This window comes from Bombus vancouverensis, chromosome 3 (genome assembly GCF_051014615.1).
Source record: "Bombus vancouverensis nearcticus chromosome 3, iyBomVanc1_principal, whole genome shotgun sequence".
NCBI lineage: Eukaryota > Metazoa > Arthropoda > Insecta > Hymenoptera > Apidae > Bombus > Bombus vancouverensis.
Window position 1 is genome coordinate 17772476 of NC_134913.1, and position 20365 is coordinate 17792840.

Genomic DNA, 20365 nt, shown 5'->3' on the forward strand with positions numbered 1-20365 from the left:
AAATGGAATGAGAAAGAATACATCTGTTCTCTTTGGTGAATTGGTTTTTTGGGCAATCTTTTTTGCCGATGTATTATCGAATAAGTAAGAAACATTGGATAATCGTATGGAATCATTTGGTGACGGTTCAAGGCCGCGAAGAAGCGTGACACCGATTCCTAACCGCAGATGAAGGTCACCGTCTCCGACCTCATTTTTTCTCAAAATCACATCCGAAAACCTTGCATACATAAAAAAATCGACCATCGAAAAGAAATTTTATTCTTACTCGATCTCGATCTCACTCGATTCTGTCGGCATACTTTCGTCGTGTCAAAAATAGAACTTAAAAAAAAAAAAAAAAATCGGTGACCTTAAAGTGTACGTAGAAAAAAAGAATAAACATATCGTTTTTTCTTTCGTCAGACTCGATACAAAAAATCGGAACAACTTTCGCTCCATTGCCTCACAAAATCGTTAATTTAAGCGTTACTTGAAAAATCACTCGGTACAAATAGAAGAACGATGACGAGTAAAGCGTGAATTCATGTGTCGTAGAAGAGCACCGTGCCGATGATTGGTCAGGCTATTTGTTCGCTTAAGTTCCAGTAGGATTCATCGTTCTAGGCAGAACTCTAGAACCTATTTTCATAGAACGACGCCTAACCGATCTTTGGCATGACACGAACCGGGAGGAGGCTCCATTATCTTGCAAATGCATTCCGAATACATTACGCGATCATTCGTTTCTGGCCCGCGCTCGCTAGCACGCTCTTGCGACTAAAATCGATTATACCGGTGTTCGTTTCCTGGAATTCCTCGGGTTGCGCGCCCGTAGCGAAACAGCATTCAAAAGGAAAGATGTACAATGAAGCCGTGCAGACCGGTACTTTAGCGTTCTACGCGTCGATTCGCGGCCATTAAAACGTGACCGTGCAAACGCGAGCAACATTTTGCTCGTTCATCGGTATTATCTTGGTCAAAGAAAAAAAGACAAGGAGCGAGAAGAATCGACGAATCAGATAGAGTTTTCGAAAGCGAGAGTTTGATTTATGGCATGATTTACGCGATGCTTTGCTTTATGCTTATTCGTCTTGTTCGAACGAGTTGTCGGTATTACGTGATTAGTGATTGAAGTTACTGCGAAAACGTGCATGCTACTACGAATTATGTATTTATTCTTTTCTGTGTCTATTATCGTCCGGTTAACTCGTAACGCTTTGAAAATCTTGAGAACGCCGCGTCAAGTAGTATTATTTTTTAATTTCGAAGAGAATCTCTTAGTTGGATTAAGGTTGAACATAGAGAAAGTCGGACAAGTATTCTTCGTACGATGCAGCTTTTTACTTACTACGCTAATAGCTACGAGTTGTTCGGGAAATTCGTAGCTCTTCTGAGAATCGATATATAAGCTTCTACCGCGTATTTAACGAAATATGGTAAAAAAGGAAATTTCAAATAATTCGATACTCGAAGTGGTATATATTCGTTAAATAAGTCATTTGCACGCTTTGATCGATAAAATTTCAATTCCATGGAAAATCGACAAAAGCGTAATTGTATATTCTTGCACACTTAATTTTTCCATCAGCGTACAAACATCCGTAATCTACCAATAACAATGCTTAGCAACACTGACCATTCTCTTATGTCATCGATCGAACCACTCGCTGCGATCGACAGCGAAAGGCATTGTCGAGGTCACGGTGCACGGGTTTGTCATTTTCCCGGTCACGACTCGAAACCCATGGAAATTGGAGCAAATGCGTGGGTATTACCGTGGGTCGACCGTGCGTTACTCAATCGTTACGATCTTGACGACGTACGCTCTAAATAAGATCGGATAAATGCACGAGAGATGTGCCGTTTACATTGTTACATGCGACTATTATTTCCACCCAGACGTTATCATAAAGGTGCGTGATGTTGATGTCGATTAATTTTGATTGTATCGTTCGAACATCGACAGACACGTTGTACGAACATCGTATAGATCTTTTAAAGATTACAGATTATTCGCAAGAATAATTCTTCTGACTATCTCTCTGTGATGTTTTCATTCTGAAGATTCTTACGTCTGATAGAATTAGAAAAAAGAATCGTAAGAACCTGAAGATTCTTGCATTTGAAATTAGAATTTCACAAGGTTGGCACATTGCTCGAAACGATGGGAATGGTTGAATGAATGCTTGGAATCGCTACGTTTCATCTCGTTCGAGCTTCGTTGGACCGAGGAATGATCAGCTCGAATATTCTTGTGCGAATTACGCGAATGAAATGCTGTAAACAGAAGAGTATGTAACGGTATACACGTCTATTCAGAGAGACTCTTACATTCGAGTGGAAGTAGCGAAACCAGAAGACGGCGAAAACTTTCCTTGGAAATCGTTTCGTTCGTGAAAGGCTTAAATATCGTGAAAATCATCCGGAACGATTAGGTTTTGTGAGTCGTGCACGCACAGCAAAGGGTAAAAGTCGCGTGGAAATTTTCGTACGTCACCTGTGACCCCGTTTGAACTTAGCGTTGACAGACAGCACACGGTTGCGTAATCGAGAATGTGTATCGCACGCAAAGCGCCCGTTTCAGACGCGCTTTTGCTTGGCGCATCCGCCGTCTCTGCTGGAAATAATTAATAAGCACAACATGGAGCCATCCTTGGCAGCGTTTAATTATTCGACTACACCCGCTTGGGAACGTTCACGACCGCGCATTTAACTCGATAGCCATTGTTAATTTTCTACGTTGTTCGGGAAACGCTGGATTTTAGAGAATCGGATGAACAAAATTGGACATCGAACGATGTCGATGAATTTCCCAATTTAAATACGTTAAATATTAAATTTATCAATTAACCTTTAAATTTCTTAAATTACCTTAAATTTATCTATTTATTATTATTATTATTTATTATCACGCACCAACACATTTATAATTTACATTTGACAAATTTACGGATAACGCATTTTACACAATGGCAATTTTTGATATTACATTTACGTATTAGCGTTGTTGATACGTTCATCAATTTCCTATTTGCATGGAAAATTTGTATATCACGTTTATTCGTTATAGACGTCGATATGAGTTTTCCATAATGGAAATTATTCATATCAAATTCGTTCCTCGTTGCTGGCGAATAAGCGAGGATGCCGTTTTCGGTTCCCACGTATAAAAGCCTGGGTGGAACACGGACGAGGAGATAGGAAGTGGATAAGCAACAGGGAAATCTAGATTTCCACGTGTCTTGGTATATTCGTGTGAAAATTTCTCGATAATTAAGGAAGTGCAATTAAGCCCTCTTCATCGGAACTTGGTCTTACTTCAGCTGGTAATTTTGTGTCGCATGACACGGCATCGTTACTATACCCGGAATCGTTTCTGTCGTCCTTTCTTCTTTCCATTCGTCTCATAGAGAGGCTACGTAACAAGAAATTCAAGCCTTTACGATCACGAAAAGCAAAGTTTCTGTCGGGTGTTCCTGTAACGTTGTTCTTCATGAAAGCGGCACATATTCCACAACGGAGTTAAGGTCGTTGCAGGGGATATTAAATTCGCCAGTTTCTGTTTTGTCCGACCTGTATAAGCGAGTTTAATTCAATCGCATGCAGTGATGGAGGAAAAAAAGAACGAAGCGTCTATCTGGTGTAATGAGGCAAAGCGTACGCGTTAGCTACGCATAAGACTAGAGCAGAGATCGGAGCACACTCTTTTTGCCAGCGTGCCTCTGAAGATGAAAAGTTATGAAAACGCTCGGCGAACCAGCTCCTGTATAATCTTTGCATATTTATGAGTTTCGTAAGTAATATTTAACTTCGACTTCATTCAATTATGCAGACCCTTGGGCAGTTTCCTCGGCCCAATTGCATCTTTGCCGCGCTTCTCTACTTACGAATGCAAGAGCACGTTTCGGATCGCTGATTGCGACGATCAACGCTATCATCTTTCGCAGGAAATTCGATTTTCCCCGCTCAAGAATATTCCGTGTTTTTGAAAATACTACGTGCAACGAGATTGGATGAAATAACCGATTTAGGGGACAGACGAAGCGTAAAAGTAATTGAAAGGTTCGAAATAAAAAGGATCCTTGTCAAGTTAATCTTGCTTCTGTGGATATTAGGCTAAAATCGTTGGTAAAGATTGACAAATCGATCCGGATGGCTACTTTCTATCGGAAGATATATTATTTCAAAGATGTTCATTAGTTTAATTAAATCATGCGCGTCCCGGGCCGGTTGCTGGGCCACACGAAAATCACTAGTCGGCTACCGTATAATAAATACGAGCATGCGTGAGAACGATAGAATGTTAGAGTGAAACGATGATGATTAACTGGTCGATCGGTTAGACCGGTATCCACGTCAAGCAACGCGAAAGTGGCGAGGTGCGGTCGTCCATTGCCGATTATAGGCATCCTTCGTTTCTGAGACGCCACTCGTTCTTTCTCTCTTTCCTCTTCGTTGAGTCGATGGTCTACGAGAGAGAAAGGAAGAGAGAGTGTATCCGTTATAGCCAGTTGTTGGGACGAATGTAAGCTCGTGTTCGAGAGTAAATTTTGTCTGTGTGTGAACGTCGAATCTTTCTCCCGTCTTCAGGTTTTCCCCTCATGGATCTTTCTGGTCACGAATGAGTACATCTCGCGACCTTCTGCATCGCATGCCCGCAGGTATCATTCCGGGACACAGGGGGAGAGAAGGTGAAGAACGTTGGTGTACATTAGACCGCATCCTCCGGATCGAATCGTTAATTTTCAAAGGATTCACCTTATAATTTATAGCACCTCCCCCTCGAACATCTCGCGAATATTCTCATGAGAAATTTATAAATGGCCGTTTGAACGTGAGTCTGCCCGGAGGAAAAGGGAAAAATTAGGATTCCCTGGCCCTTTCTTTTTATCAACCCCGGTTGCAAACTTTCATAATTTATATCTCAGTTTTATATCGTCGTCGTTCTACTTTTGAACCAACGTTTGAAGAAACTCTTTTGTATAAAATATATCAGTAACGATTATTCTACGTTCTTCTCGAATTTAAGAATCTTTTAACGATAGAAGACAAGAAACGAAAGAACGCGTTTAACGAAGTTAAATTCCGTCCAATTGAAACCTCGAAATTAATTAGATTTTACTCAAAACCGTCAGATTTGTAGATCAGAAACTGGTTTAGATGTCTGTGATTCTAGAAACGTTATTAAACATCGATAATTATACAATTACAGGAAGAAATCTAATTTAAAGAAAATACTGGATACCCACAGTTATGTAGAAATATGATTTTCTCGTGTACTTAATTAACCATATTAAGAAAAACCGTGGGAGAAGAAGAGAAACAAGCAACCGGTATCCATGCTTCTGGATACATTTTCCTCGTCTCTCTCTCCCTTCTTCTTTCTTTTTCTTTTCCTGCCCTCGATGCTGCGTATTCTACTAGCTCGTATATCGCGCTCCTCGGAAGCAGAATATTCTTCGACCTTTCGCGGCCACCAAGTGTAGGCGCCATTACTTGCCTCCGGATCTCCCTTCTCCCTTCTTCCTCTTCGTAGTCTTCTTCTTCTTCTTCTTCTTTCTCCTTTTCTGCTCATCCTTCGCCTCTTCTTCTTCTTCTACTTCTATAACTACTCGCGCCGTTTTTCCTTTTTCTTCTTATCTCGTCGGTCTCTACGAGTCAAGGACCGTTCTCAAGGAGGTCGCTCTTTTTAACCAGGCGTGTAGCTGTGGTACACGTTTTCCTTTGTCTCCGGGAATCGCTTTCGTATCACCGCTGTTACGTTGCCCAGACGTTTCCGTTTGCGTCGCTTCAATTTCTTGCTTCGACTTTAGGTAACTTCTCTTTGGTTGCAAAGAGGCATTCAAAGAACGCCACAGTGGAAAAAAGGTTAAAAATAGAAGAAGTTTCTACTTAAAATTCAGGATGCTACACCGTTTGTTTGCTTTACACCGCATAGTTTGCTCCGCAAATTTTCCGTCGTTCGTGAAGATATTTTAAGGAAACTTTCTTCTCATCACGGAGAAAACTGAAAAGTGTTTTGATCGAACTTTCGATTCGGAATTTTCTACCGTTTGTTCTATACGCAGTGTCGGAAATTCTTCTTGTTTTCTAAGCGATTATAATACCATTTATGCCCAGAACTTCAGGGAATTTTTCTTCAAACACAGAGAACACCGACAGAGGAAGTGAAATAAAAAATGAAACAAGTTTCAATTTCATTTTCAATTGGAAACCTTTTAACGTCTCTAGCGTATCGTTCGGGAAATTTTTCCTGCACTAAAATATCACATACCTAAAACTCTTTAAGTATGCACAGCACACGCAAAGCTTTACCTCCGTTTTTAACGATCACGCTTCCTTCTCGTACTTCGTACTTGAATACCAATTTTGGTAAATTATCGTAATATCCAATGCAGACTTTACCTATCATTAGGTATCTCTAAGAAAAAAAGGAGAGCACAACGCAGAACTATACTTAGCGACCAATTTTCGTTAGCTCTTAACGTTTTTCATGGCTTGGAGCAATCGATTCTTACTGAATAACCCCGTGGGTCAGGATGTCATGGTCATTGGCTCTGCAGGACGGAGATATCATCACGTACCTCGAAGCAAAGTGGTTCGTAATCGAGGAACACCTGTAAAGCAACGATATACGGCTAAGTTAATAGCCCGAGTAAATTTAATCATATCGATTCCTCAAGTTCCTCTTCCTTGTTCGCTTGCCACGCCGTTAAGAACATCCGATCGCGAGGTTCTTGGTAACGATTACGCGGATGGCACGTCTGTAAGTGTCACTTTTGCTTTTCTCAGTGCCTCTGAAAACTAGTTTGTCACGTTTCTTTCGAACGCACCGAAGCGTTCCACTAACTCGCCGATCTGGATTATTGCGATTGCTACTTCTTCCAGTTCTATCATTCCTTTCGAATCTTCTTCGCGCCACGTACAGCACCGTGCAAAAGTCTCGGACCACCTACGATAGCGACCTATAGATGGCAAATATTTTGTCATACTACTTAACCAGGAGGAAATACTTGTACGCGATGCTATGTATAGAAACGAATTTTTAGGTATTCCCGTCATAATGCCATTGGTTTGCGGTTTCTCTCGATTCATGATCTTCTTAGAAGTACTTGAATAAGTGAAATAAATATGAAAATGAAATCGTAAAGTAGGGAATAAATTGATAAGATAAATATCGTAGGCCTGTGATTTAGAATTTGAAAGTTTCATATGAAATAAGACAAGACTTGCGAAATTTCACTTGTCTTATTATCAGTCATAGGATCTTTCTCATTTTATACAAGAATATTTATCGATATTGCCAGCTTGTAAAGTTTCACCACTAGCATCGGCTTAATTGCGCAAAAAATTTCCTTCTGTCGAGAGAATAAAATAAGGGCACGCAAGGTATTATATCAACGTTTCTTAGTATATCGTCAATAATTTATTTCATTCATAAAAAGAGAAGTTTCCGTTTATTGGGTGGTCTTAGAGATTATTGTGTTGATCTACGGTTCGTACCAAGAATTACGAGCGTAATTATGAATACGATTCCTGGTATTGGTACTATTCCTGGACGGTCGATTCGTTCAAACGTAATAGATGAATACGTTAAGTGGGAAATACGGTTCTTTAATTGCATTTTCACGGCGTAAAAACGAATCTACCGATGATCAGCTGGTTTCTAAATGTATGCGCCGAATTTGCATACAAATAGTAGGTTTCTGCAGGCCGAGCGTACCTGACGCACGACTAATTTCTAGCTGGCCGTTTGCTTAACTGTAAAACAGCGTCACGTCTGTTTACAAATTTGTGACGGCGGCGGTTACCCGAAAGCTCGTCGGCGAACCTGCAAGTGCAACGAAGTTCTAAGATTCCGTGTTCTCGTCTTGCATCACGCTAAGAAAGAATGTTGGAGGAAAGGAGTTATGGGTATGATCACCGGTGTATGCAAAACGTGAACCGATTTTTACCGTTGCAGCGACGAGTCTTCTAACCGCTAATGAAATTACAAACGATTGCATGAAAAGAAAAAAAGAAAAAAAAAGAAAGAAATGTGCAAGGGGAAACGAACGAACGCGTTACGTAAATTATATTAGCAGAGCAAATGTTGGAATATTGAAACGAGGATGTGGTTCTCTCTGTTCGGCAAATAAAGTATTCCTCCTTTGACGACGATACAGAGGAAAGACAGCAAACCTATATGCATCGACAAGAAAAGCAATAAGAAGCGTTTGCGTGGTTTCCTTAATTGCTGTTGTACATCTTAGGCTTAATTAACCAGCAAATAGCTTGGTTAAAATTAAACCTACGCATCGACAGAAAAAGAATGACGCATAGATATATAAGAAATTCATTCGGATAAAAATAAGGCTGAATAACAGCATTATGACTAAACATAATTTATGTAATTTCTACTTCCTCGACAATGGTCAGTCAGAGCATCATCGTTCGATGTTGCTGAAAAGGTAATAGGAATAGAAATAGCGCAGCAGAGCTTGCCGTAGGTACAGCTAACCCTTGTGTGTCTTCTATGTACCACTAATAAAATTTCAGCATCGCTCGGTTGCCGGAAGACGTTAACAGAAGCCTCAATCATCGTCATGGAGTGTCTCGAGTACGCGAAGCCTTCGAGCGTGCTTGTTTATGCCACGATTGATTGTTTAGGATAAGCAGCAGTGATGAATGTCCACGAGAAACGGCAACAAGCTCTATCCGAGTCTGTGGCCCGGCACAATTTCCACTAATAATAATTCTCGCGAGTCGTCTAACACGTTCGCGATCGCAGACTAAGCAGAGGACTCGACCTTTCCACCTTTTAACGGTTACGATGCAATTATTCGAGCTTCGAGATGGCAGTGTCAAAAGGTCGCGGCGTAAATTACTTTTCGAGCTCTCTTCCGCGGTTCCGTTACGCGAACGCGTGTACTTACATACACATACGCGCACGGTGATTACGTAGATGATTTTATTATTTCATTGAGCGCCGGTGACTCTAATAACGAGAGTCATTACGCGACGTGATGTTTCCTTTCGCCGTGTTTCTCGCGTTGTGCTTCAGGAAACTCTGCCTTTTCCTTATGCTGACTTCTTGGCTGACCTTGCGGTTTCACCGACGTTCCTTATTTTTTCCGTCATCTGGATGGAATTTGAGAAAAACCCGGGAGAATTTAAAATTGCAAATTTCACGGAAACAAATAAACAGAGATATATCGAAGGTTTTGCTCCGGGATTCTCTAGTTTCGTGGATGGTCTTCTGTAACTATGTGGCAAGTGTAGCCAATCGATGTGGTAACGCTATATAGGTGTATAAAACGAATCAAAGATGGCGATCGAGATTGCGTATATACATTTTAAGATTGCGAAAGATTCTATAGAATTTTCACGAACAAGCTGCACGTTTCTATGATTACATAATGTTTAGCGAATTTCGAAATTTGCGACACGTAAAGTTAGGTAAAGTGGATACATGAATCGGTTCTGGGAACCAACTGTCCCTAATTCTATGCTAAATGCTCATTCAGAGCTGCAGGAAACGAATCGATCGAAGATAGCTGGTGGATAATTCCCGTTTATCCGGTAATCTGTTTCCCGTTTCGACGAGGTGCGTCCTACAATGAAAAAATGGCCAGCGGCGCGAGAAACGTTAGAACGGTGAATTTTCGCAACGATCAATTTGTCCGGTTTAACAATCGGCAACACGTGTTAGACGGCGATCAGGAAAATTGCTGTAATTTTACCGTTTTGCAGTAGTCATCCAGGCGTGCGTACGCGCTTCGTCCAAACCGATAATAACGCAGCCGTTTTCTGCGCCAGTCGTACACCTTAAGTGGTCCATCGAGCCACGATACGAGTTATTATCCGCCAATTTCTGTTTCGTCCTCATCATTGTTCGCGTGTAATTCCTTTGAGTAATTTTAATTTGCGAGTCATTCTTGTCAAGTCGTTCGTCATTTCGACAAGGAACACGCACAAAACAGCACAGAGAACGTGAATAATAACCTTTCGATATTTCCTCTTCGCTTAAACATTTTCCCTATCTCGTTTCCCGGAATAACTTTCAATTGACTTATCGAGAAAGTTTCGTCGCGACATGAAAGAAAACGGTACGATATGAGAGTAAAAGTGGATAAGAGGAAAGATCTTATTTCAACCAGATCGAAAGAGCACTCTGGTATTACGCGATAATGAATCTCAGCGAGTGTGTTATGCGAATAACCGGTGACACGTTCTCGTAGCGTGCGCCTTAAGTGGTCGCGACCGGAGAGTTCAATGCTTGCAACAGACAGTGCGCGCTCGGTAGCTACGAGTTCTATAGCAATCGCGCCGATTACAATCGTGTCACCAGTCTTTCCATATTTAGGGAAAGCATCCGTTAAGTTATTCCACACCACGTGAAAATATCCTCGAGTAATTCTCTTACGAGGCAAGCGAACTAACGTTAATAAAAGATGCGTTACTTCGATCAAATCCTTGCACTCTGCAAATACATGCTATAAAGATGTTTAAACTTCCATGAATATCGAATCGATCATCCAATTTATCATACACATTTATCAGTCTTTTATGCGGTAGATTCCCACGGATCGAACAACCAGAACGTCTTACCGTTAGGTAGAAGAGATACACGTTGGTGGGAAAAAAAAGCGCGACTCATGGGAGAAAATAGTTACGTTTAATAGGACGATAACATGATCGTCACGTAATGTCGAATAACTCGTTGATTAAAGCAAACGAAAGATTAGAGGTAGAATAATCGTTTTTACGATATAATCGAACCATCAACCATAACGTCTCCATCGTGGACAGAAAGTTTTATCGCGAGGATGCTTAAAACTGCTTACGACGTCGATAATTGGTATTTTACACCGCTTCGGTAATTAGCGTTCCTCGAGCTGGCTATCGTTAAACAACTTTCATGCCTGATAAGCTCGAGGGTTATGTGCTGGTGGGTTCTTTCATCACGGTTTGTCTCTCTCTCTCTCTCTCTTTTTCTCTCGTACCGATCGACCGTTTGAAATGGCTTCGTTTGCACGTATTATTCAAGAAGCATTGTGGATCGTCTATAAGAAGCTTACGATGAATGATTTTGTTTCGACTGTATCCGTGGATCGACTTCGGAACACCAAGCTAGAAAATTACTGCTTATCTTTATTAATTGCAGTTTGATACAGATCTTACTATCCCGTGAAGAATCAGAGTGTGAAGTTCTCTTCTCTTCATGAATTAACATCGTATACGAACGTAGAGGATATATACTAGCGTTACTTCATACAATACCACCTTGGCCATCATCAAGCTAATATATAGGTAATAGGCACTTGTGATGGCAAAACAGTCACACGTAATTTATCGCCTATTAGAAATTTTTGAGGATCGTATCCTTCATTTGTCTGGTATTTACACGTGTACATATGTATGTACAATATACAATTAAATTATTGTAGTATCATACAAGATAGCATCGTTGGATAGTTACTATCCGTAAGTCATAGACCACACGTACTAAGTGTTTAGTGATTTATCTACGGATGAAACTGCTACTAAAACGTGAAAAACGGCTACCTAAGAAAATGTACCCTTCGAGAAACTAACTTCGTTACAAGTCAGTCTCGTCTTTTCCCTTTTTTACGAGTGCGCAATAAAATAAATCGCATTTTTCATACGATAATTTAAACATTCGACTAACTTCGAGTCACATGCATGCAGTATATTCGATTCTCGAATCGAGGCCAGAGAGACGAGCCTTGGCTCTCATTCGCACGTCTTCGCGCAACACATACCATCTGGTTTTCCCTCGTTTTTCTCACGTCCTACGCTCTTCGTTCAGCCGCGTTCCTTTCAATCGCGACGCAACGCATTTATTCATCGATCTTCGGCGTCATCGCCTTGTACGTGCCAAAAATGGTACTCCGTTCGATGAACGTGACGCATTATCTTCTCGTTCACGTTTCACCAGGTCTATGATGTAATTTACGGCTGGCTGTGAGATTTCTATCGAGCGATACGATAGGTATCGAGTTGTTTATACGAAGCTAGATCCAAAGGAAAGGCGGACCTCCGGGAAATGTAGTTAAAGTAATTGTTGGAGGCGGGTTGAACGCACCGAGGAGAATTTCGATCGCTCCGGGACGTCGACGCGCGGGTGTTGCACGCGGAACCGTACGCTTCGACTATCATCGCGGAGCTCGAAGGATGCTCGCGTTACGAGGACCTTTACTGTTAGGCACCGCTTTACGACGCCAGGCGTCTCTTTCAGTGGATCGTAACAACACGGGCCAGCGCGAAATCCGTGGAAAACGTAACGGTATTGACAACGCGCGTACGCTTCGCGGCTCGACGCTCCTCCTCCGAGTAACTTTATTTGTACCATTCCACCGAGCTGTGACGCGTAGATCGTTGTTTCGTTTCGAAGAGTACTCAGTTCCGTGCTCAATTTTCTGTTCCCATTCTGAAAGTTCGTGGAAAGGAAAAACACGATCCTTGCAATCGAATTGGGGCCAGTTGTAATATTTAATAAGTTGACTGTCACTGTAGTTATCGGTGAACGATGGTAATAAATATTTTAGAATGATTAAATTGACGTAAATCTTATCGACGAAAAAGTTTCCAATAACCAATTTCGAATGACGCGTACTTGGATGATGTTGCCAGATAAAAAATGCGTAAATAAAATATGATATTTTGCAAAAACATTAATAGCGCGGTATATTTTAATCTATTCTCTTTGTTGTTCTTTTCGAGTATCTATGATCGGAAATGGATGTTATAAAAATATAAATTAGTTTTTAAATACTTGATCTTAGCGTCCATTATAATTTTACTACCTCTCGCGTACGAGTACGTTTCACGCCTCTTACGAATAAAATATTCCGCAAAAGAAGATATCTGAAGAGATACAAAGCTTCTGATTGCAACGGTAATACGTTCAATTCTAAAAGTTGCGACTTAAAAGTAGTTGGATTCGTAATCGTCTGAGTTTTTACGCGTTTTAGCGTGAAAACGCAAGATGGTTCGTATCCTCCAGGCTCAAGGTTGCTGATGGTGATTTAATTCGCTGGAAATAACGGGGAGATAAACGTCTCATTAGCATTCGGCTGGTGACGCAAGCCATATGTTAAACAATGGCCGTGCGAGTTTCAGTTCGTGGCCGCTTTCCACGTTCCGGTGTTGGGCTTTCGTGGATAGCGAAAACAAAACCACGTCCCTCGACGATGCCTCGTCTTCAGCTGCTGGACGGAATTGTTCGTTACCTCTCTGCTACTTCCTGAGACCTCGCTCGCATACGAATGAGCAACGTTCCGTTGCGCCTCGTGGCGGATTCGACGGAAAAAAAAGAAAGAAGCGATGATTGATCGGACGTTTCCTTTGTGTAAAGGCATAATTTTGCGGCGAGGTGTTGTAAAATACAGTCATCGAGTAAATTTAACAGCTAGAAAGGTCGTAAATGGACTGCAGGAAACTATATACATTAGATACAACGTAAGAAATTGAACTGGCAGAGATTTAGAAAGAAAGACTTTAATTTCGCATGATGGTTACTAGTGTATAGTTACATGTAAGTCGTACAGAAGCCCTAATGATCGACCTCGTACGCCGACAAGTACGAAAGAGTAAGGATGTTGTTAGATTATTATTTTTTAAATTCACTATCGGTTATACTGTCTTATTTTAATAAATAAACTCGTGGAAGTATGCCATATCCTTTTTGCAGACGTGGAATCGTGCATGAAGGTAACACAACATTAAGTTCATCATGCATCGAGGTAATGAAATTGAGAGACTTAGAAAAAGTGGAGTTAATCGGTTTGACTTCTGAGAAACTCGTATAAAATACAACGACCGTATACGTGTATTACATTTCTCACACGCGATTAACATTCATAAATACGTTAAAAAATTTTTAACGAGCGCAACTGAGAAATAGAAATTCTTATCTTCTCCTGGTGTTTTAATAAATTTATCTCTAAAGACGTTAATTACGAAGAATTCGAAGATACGATTTTTCGTTTCTAAACATCATAGTAATGCTACGAAAGCTAGGAAAATAATTAAAGGGAGCGACGAACAGGCTTCCAGCGGCATTTTGAGTTAATAACAAAAATTTTGGAATTGGTTCGATGACGAAGAACGGGCGATGAGAGCAGCACGCGTTACGCCAGTCTAGTTTGTACTCGAACCAACTCGAAGAACTTTCACTTCGCAACGGAATAATTCTGTCTCGCCTCGTACGGCCGCTCTCTCGTTCTGAGCTCGCGGTGGGCGTATGTTTTAGGCCCGAATCACTTGCCGGCTTTTATACTTTGTTGATTCATGCCGGATGTTGCCACAGGCAAATACGATGGACGTCTGATCGTGTTCAGAATAGGAATTTCTTAACGCGCTGCAACCGAGTCTGATTCGTTTCGCACGCGGCATCGTCGACTGCTTCCTTCTCTTCTTAAAATAGCGATATCTTTATCGATACTCGTTTCGCTTGCAAACGTGACTCTTAATCGCGTCGTTTCTAGCCAAATATGGCATCGGCAGATGATATCTCGAAGGATAACATATAATGCAAGAGCAACCGACTACTAAAGTGTAAAAATTGTCTACTGAACAAATTAAAATGGAAGATAAACCACTGTACAGAGGTTTATCTTCTCATTTTCGACAAGGTACGATTTAATTAGAAAACGACGAACAAATTGATCTGCAACGATTTTAATCATCGTCGTAAATTATGATAGATGTCCTAAATTATGACAAAGAATATATACACATATACACACGATATTGTAATAAGTAAGCGAGTCCATGATGTTTTTTAATTTGCACGCTTTGGAACGATACCATTACTTGTGAAAAGAAGCGACGGGCCTTCAAAAACGTATGATTACAAATCCATAAAATTTCTCTAAAAAGCGACGAACAGATGATCTCAAGCGTTCTGATAGCTCTGATGTTAATCGCGTTTGCCTCAACACATAAATCTATGCGGAATATGTTTTCGCTGAAATAACGAGCGAAATTTGATTATCGAATGCTAATGAAGCTGTGAGTCTGGTTTCCAGATTTAATTCAACGATGTTTAAGTTAATCGATTTGGACGCTCGTTCACGAAGAGGAAACATTAATGGTCGGGATGTAATCGATCATCGGTTACAAGGCGATCGGTTAAAGCCAGGCTGTTGACCTATGCTTCCTTCCTATTCGAGAATCGTTATGAAACGACGCTAATTAACGCACCAGTGGCTGCTGACATGGGGAGTGGAATTAATTCGTGACGAGATACACCGCAAATTATACGAATTACCGCAGTGATTATGTCGAATCCCGACAGAAGTCAGGTTCATTGCTTTCAGAACAATTATCAGAATCAAAAGTTGGCGAGAACGCAAAACCACTAAAATAGTCGCAAAATTTTAAGAAATTCGCCAGTATCGTCCATATGAAATTGCCATGATAATTCATGAAAGTATCTGAACAGCGCAAAAAATGTTTACAGATATCTTATCTGCGATTCGTGTTCCGTTACAGCGTTAATGAACTCTCGAAACGTTTTGCATAACACGCACGATGTATTCGTAAAAAGTTTCTATAAACGTCGAAACATTTTCACGAGCGACTTTCTTACGCAGAATGGCGAAATTTCACTCAATTTGCAAAATTTATTATTCAACGATATGATGTTGGTTGAACTCAGTGACTAGAATTCTAGGCTGAACGTCTTTGTCCACGGGAACCGTTATTGCGTTTCGTAGCACACGAATTCGTGTCGGTGGATGACGACGACAAGCTTTCGACTTCGCTTGCATTTCTCCTTTTCTCGCGCGAATCGAATCGGTTTTGCAACAGATAGGTACGCGTGACCAAGGTGAGAGAGAAAGAGAGTCTCCCGTCGTGTCACTTTTTCCCATTAAATCGGTACAACGATTGATAAATATTTATTTTACCGCGTGCGCCTTAACGCGCTTTAGCCGGAGAAAAGGTGAATAGCGTAATAATTAAGGTTCTGTTTCAAGCTTGACGTCTCTCGCTAAATACCTAACTGTATCCTCCAGGCGTTCTTCGATGACTCAGATTTTAAGTCTCTTAGAAAAAGTCGATCTTTGGCAAACGCAATTCGCTAACAGCATTGCGAGGAAAATTGTGTTTTAAAGCGACAAGAAAATAATTTATAGTTTCATCGCGTACAAATTATACAGCAGTTGCAATTCATTAATTAACGTAATGCTATATATAATAATGTAATAATAGCTTAACTCTGTGTATATGATGAACGCTTATTAAAACGAATACTTTTATAATGATCCGTAATCACCTAAGAGGAGAAATTTCCTTCTGACACGCGCTATCTCGTACGCGTGGGACGATCCTCATCCACACGCAGTAAAAAGAAGAAAACTAGTACGAGTTGTCGGAACTACAGACATATTGTGTCATATCTAAACGCTTTCACGACACTGCAGGAACCACGCAGCTTCCATAAAACGTAAACGAATCGTGGGCGATTCGATGAAGAAAAAATTTACCACATCGCAAGGATTAAATTATTAAGCCGGTTCGTTATCCTTGATGGCGCCGCTTGTTCATAATTACGTCGTTCGATTAAGCCACTGAATCTATAGGCACGTTCGAGTGTCGAAATTAACATAAATATGGAGGGAAATCGTAAACGACGTGGGCTGGAGATTTTAGAATTTTCGAAATCTTTTAACCAGCATTTCATCGTATCGTTGATAATTAGATTGTGGATTTTTATTCATTTCGCGCGTGATCTAAAGATGAAAAATTGCATGGAGTGCGCGTAATATACGAAGATAAGGAGCTGATTATAGTTTCCTATAGATAAGATAAATTTCTCTAACGAAATCCTCTTTCTCTAGTTACGGTCGTAAAAATATAAATTTCTCACAGAAATCCGTAGCTTAGTAATGATGACTATAGACAAAAATCAGAACCACTAAAAAATAATAGAGGCTAGGAAAAAATAAAAAAAAATAAATAACGATAATGAGAAAATATAACAGAAATGGCAAGAAATGGAGTTATTTAAGGACCATTAAGAGATAACTGAAAGGAGGTCATGAAAAAGGACATCGACGAATTCTTCGCATTGACCCGTTCTTTTTTTTTTTGCAAAAGGTGTCGCAATGCAAGCGCGTGGGAGTTTTGCGTTATTTGCACGGGAGATACAAACGTGTCGAGGCACGCGTGTCACTGTGGCTGGCGTGTATGCGTCGCCGACTAATTGATAGGTTTTGTCACCGTTTCCTTCTGTCTGCCTACCGGATGATATCATTGACATGGTAACACATTTCACGCCGATACCCTTACTGAGCGCCGCGACAAAATGGCATGACTTTATTTGCATAAAGTGAACGCGCGTGAGAGTGCAACACGTAGAATTTCCCTTTGTTTTGTCTCGTTCTCCACAAGAGAAATTACGAAGCTATTTAGAAAAGCGGATCGTAAAATGAAATGTGGTTCGGCAATGCTAAATTGGATAAATTGCTCTGAAAATTGTAGTTTCAATATTTTATTATTAGCTACGTTTGTATTGATAATTATAATGCCTTCCAAGCAATTATTTTCCCACTTTTATATGTACGAAGTAATGGAATATTTTATAATAACTCAGTTATTCGACTAGAAACGCTATAGGTTCCTTTTATAAAAAATTCCTCGATTATTCTCTATCAAAAATCCGAAATTAGAGAGTATCGAAACTTTCGCGATGTAGCTGAATATCAATCTCCCAAAGTCCATGCTATTTGATTCCAAAAAGATCTCCTCGTTCTACTAATTGAATTTCAACGATGTAACATTATCTCATTCGTTAGCGTTACCCAATTAAATTATACGATAAATGCTGAATTTCAAGCAGCGTATGGTATCATTTTGTTACATCACACTTTTTTCAAATCGCTTCCGTGAATGTTTCGTGCGGAATTGCGGAAATGGCGCGATATCGACACATCTGAAATTCGTAGCGAGGAGGGTGGTTAATTTCCACGATGAGAATTTAAAGTCAACCGATAGGTAATCCACTAGGTCTGCCAGCTGTCTAGTCGTTTGACGTTGTGGAGTTAGGGATACAGGAAGGCATCGGTACAAGCAGAAGGGACAGGCCACAGGTGTATCGTACTCGCACGTTCTCCTTTGTTACGTTCTTCCGAGTCTTCCTTTTCTGGATCTCGTGCTCCCATTCTCATCACGATACTCGTTAACAAGCTCTTAATAAATATCAACGTTCATTGAGACTCTATTTGCGAAATTGAGAAATTGATGAAAGATACGATTGTTCAATTTCGACTCTAAAAGACTCAATTTTTATGCAGTCTACCCAATCCTGCTGTACTACCCACGTGATTAAACTCTCGTTACTCACGAATGAAGTTAATATATGCAGACGAAGAGTACATTTGTATTGCAACATGAATTGTTTTGAGATACGACCAACAAAGGCCGTAAGAATTCTAAGGTATGCACGAATTCAAACATACGGCAAGGCTAAAAATAGGCATGATTCTCGGATTCTTCAGGCTTTTTCATGCTACGTCCCTAGTCCATTCGCAGCGAATCTTTATCAAGATCAGGACTAAATCGTCGAAGAAAAACTCGTAGGACGAGAAATCAAAAGCGCATCTTGCTATTTCTATTCCATCCTTCTTCGCCCTTCGTTCCGCCTCCTTTTCGCCGGTTTCTTCGATCTCGCTCTCTCTTTCCCTTTCTCCCTCGAACGTTTTCCCTGACGATCTTCCTCTTTTTTCCTAGCGTCCTTACCGCCGGTTCCCTCCTACTGTTCGTTTTTCCTAGCCATCTTTCTACGTTCCTCCTGCTCCTTCCCCTAATTGTCCTTCTCTTTTTCCTCGTGTCGACGTTCCACCGTGCTGCTCTCGCGCGTCCTCGATCGTTCCTCTCTTCGCGGCGAATCCTCCTCCCTGCACGTACAGTCGTTAACATTTCGCCGCGCGGTTAATCGCCAGCCCTGACTTATTGTGCGACGTGCCAGGTTCTGAGCTCGCGTACGATGCGTCCGTTCTGGGCTCGCCGCGTTCACCATAAGCCGCATAGCACGTAAAGGACGCCTTCCGCGAATCGCGTGCACCGGCGTCCCCTGAAAACTCCGCTTCCGGTGCCGTTGCATCGCCATGAAATCTTTATAGGTGCTTCGAGAACGACGAACGTCTTGGAATTTCTCAAATGTTTCTCGAATACTCGAGAACACAGATGTTGACAAATACTATACGTAACTCTGATAGTAGTACTTGAACGTTTATAGAAACTTTTTACGGATATTATTACGCGCGTCAGTCGAAACGTTTTGAAGTTTCGTTAGAATTGTAACGAGACACGATTATTATACGATATAATACGATTATATCGATGCAATTTGCAACACCGAGAATGTGCATAGAATATACAAGATATTCTTGTAAATATTTCAAACATCATCAATATAATGGCGATAGTCGTGTCTCGTTACGGTACTCATGCAAAAAGTTTCCTATAACGTACGTAACATATTTCTAAAAATGTTCTATAAGCGTTCGAGTACCTCTGCCTTTTATTGGAAGCATGTTTTTGTCGTTTTCAATGCTACCGATGGGGTTTTTAATGCTTGAATTTCATCCGTCACGGATTTAAGGATGCTGCATTGAAGCTTGAAAGCGAGTTAAAGTTCCTTGCATGCCTATAATTAGGTACGGAGCAAAACCTGACGATCTTTAGTCACGAAGAAAACCAATTAACCTACAATCATCTGCTCTATCTGCGCATTGTGTTCCCAACGTGTGTACCGGCCAAGTTTCTTTCATTTAAAAATCTTCTCACACTACCTTTCTTTTTACCATAATTTATGTTGAATTTTAAAAACTCCGAGGGAATAAAAATTCACTAATTTCCTTTAACCTGATATCCTGCTGTTGCATAACAGGTTGCTGCTAACTATCCTTGCACCTAGCGGCCCAGAAACGGGCTTCTTAAATTTCAAAACACCACGTAACCAGGAAATTAGGTTTTCAGGGCCAGGGCTAACGTAAGTCGATATAGTTAGGTTCGGGTTTATTCGTGAGGGGGTCGCGAATGCCGATATACGGCTGGAACAGGTGTTCTCGTGTCGGTTCCCTCGGTAAATAGCATCGACTAGTTTCTTCATGTTGCACGTCGAGCCTGCATTTTTCGTTTGTTCATCGTCAGAAACTTAATATTTCTGTTCGTTGAGTTTTTGCTCCTTCGTTATGCATCAGCGATCTTAATAATAATGTTTCGTTGTTGCGCGAAGGATTGTTTTTCAAGTGAAACTGACGTTGGAACACGATGTCGTAAGATTAACAATTGGACGAACGTAACCCAGGAAATCGTTAAAAAAGTACAAAAGGGTTGTGTCTGTTTGACCACGAGTCATCGTGAGAAC

The 20365-nt window shown here is 40.8% G+C and overlaps 1 protein-coding gene across 1 annotated transcript in view; it reads left to right on the forward strand.

The window, feature by feature from the left end:
- dpy (fibrillin-like protein dumpy) overlaps nt 1-20365 on the forward strand; it is a 114845-nt gene that overhangs the window by 3113 nt on the left and 91367 nt on the right. The window lies entirely within an intron of this gene.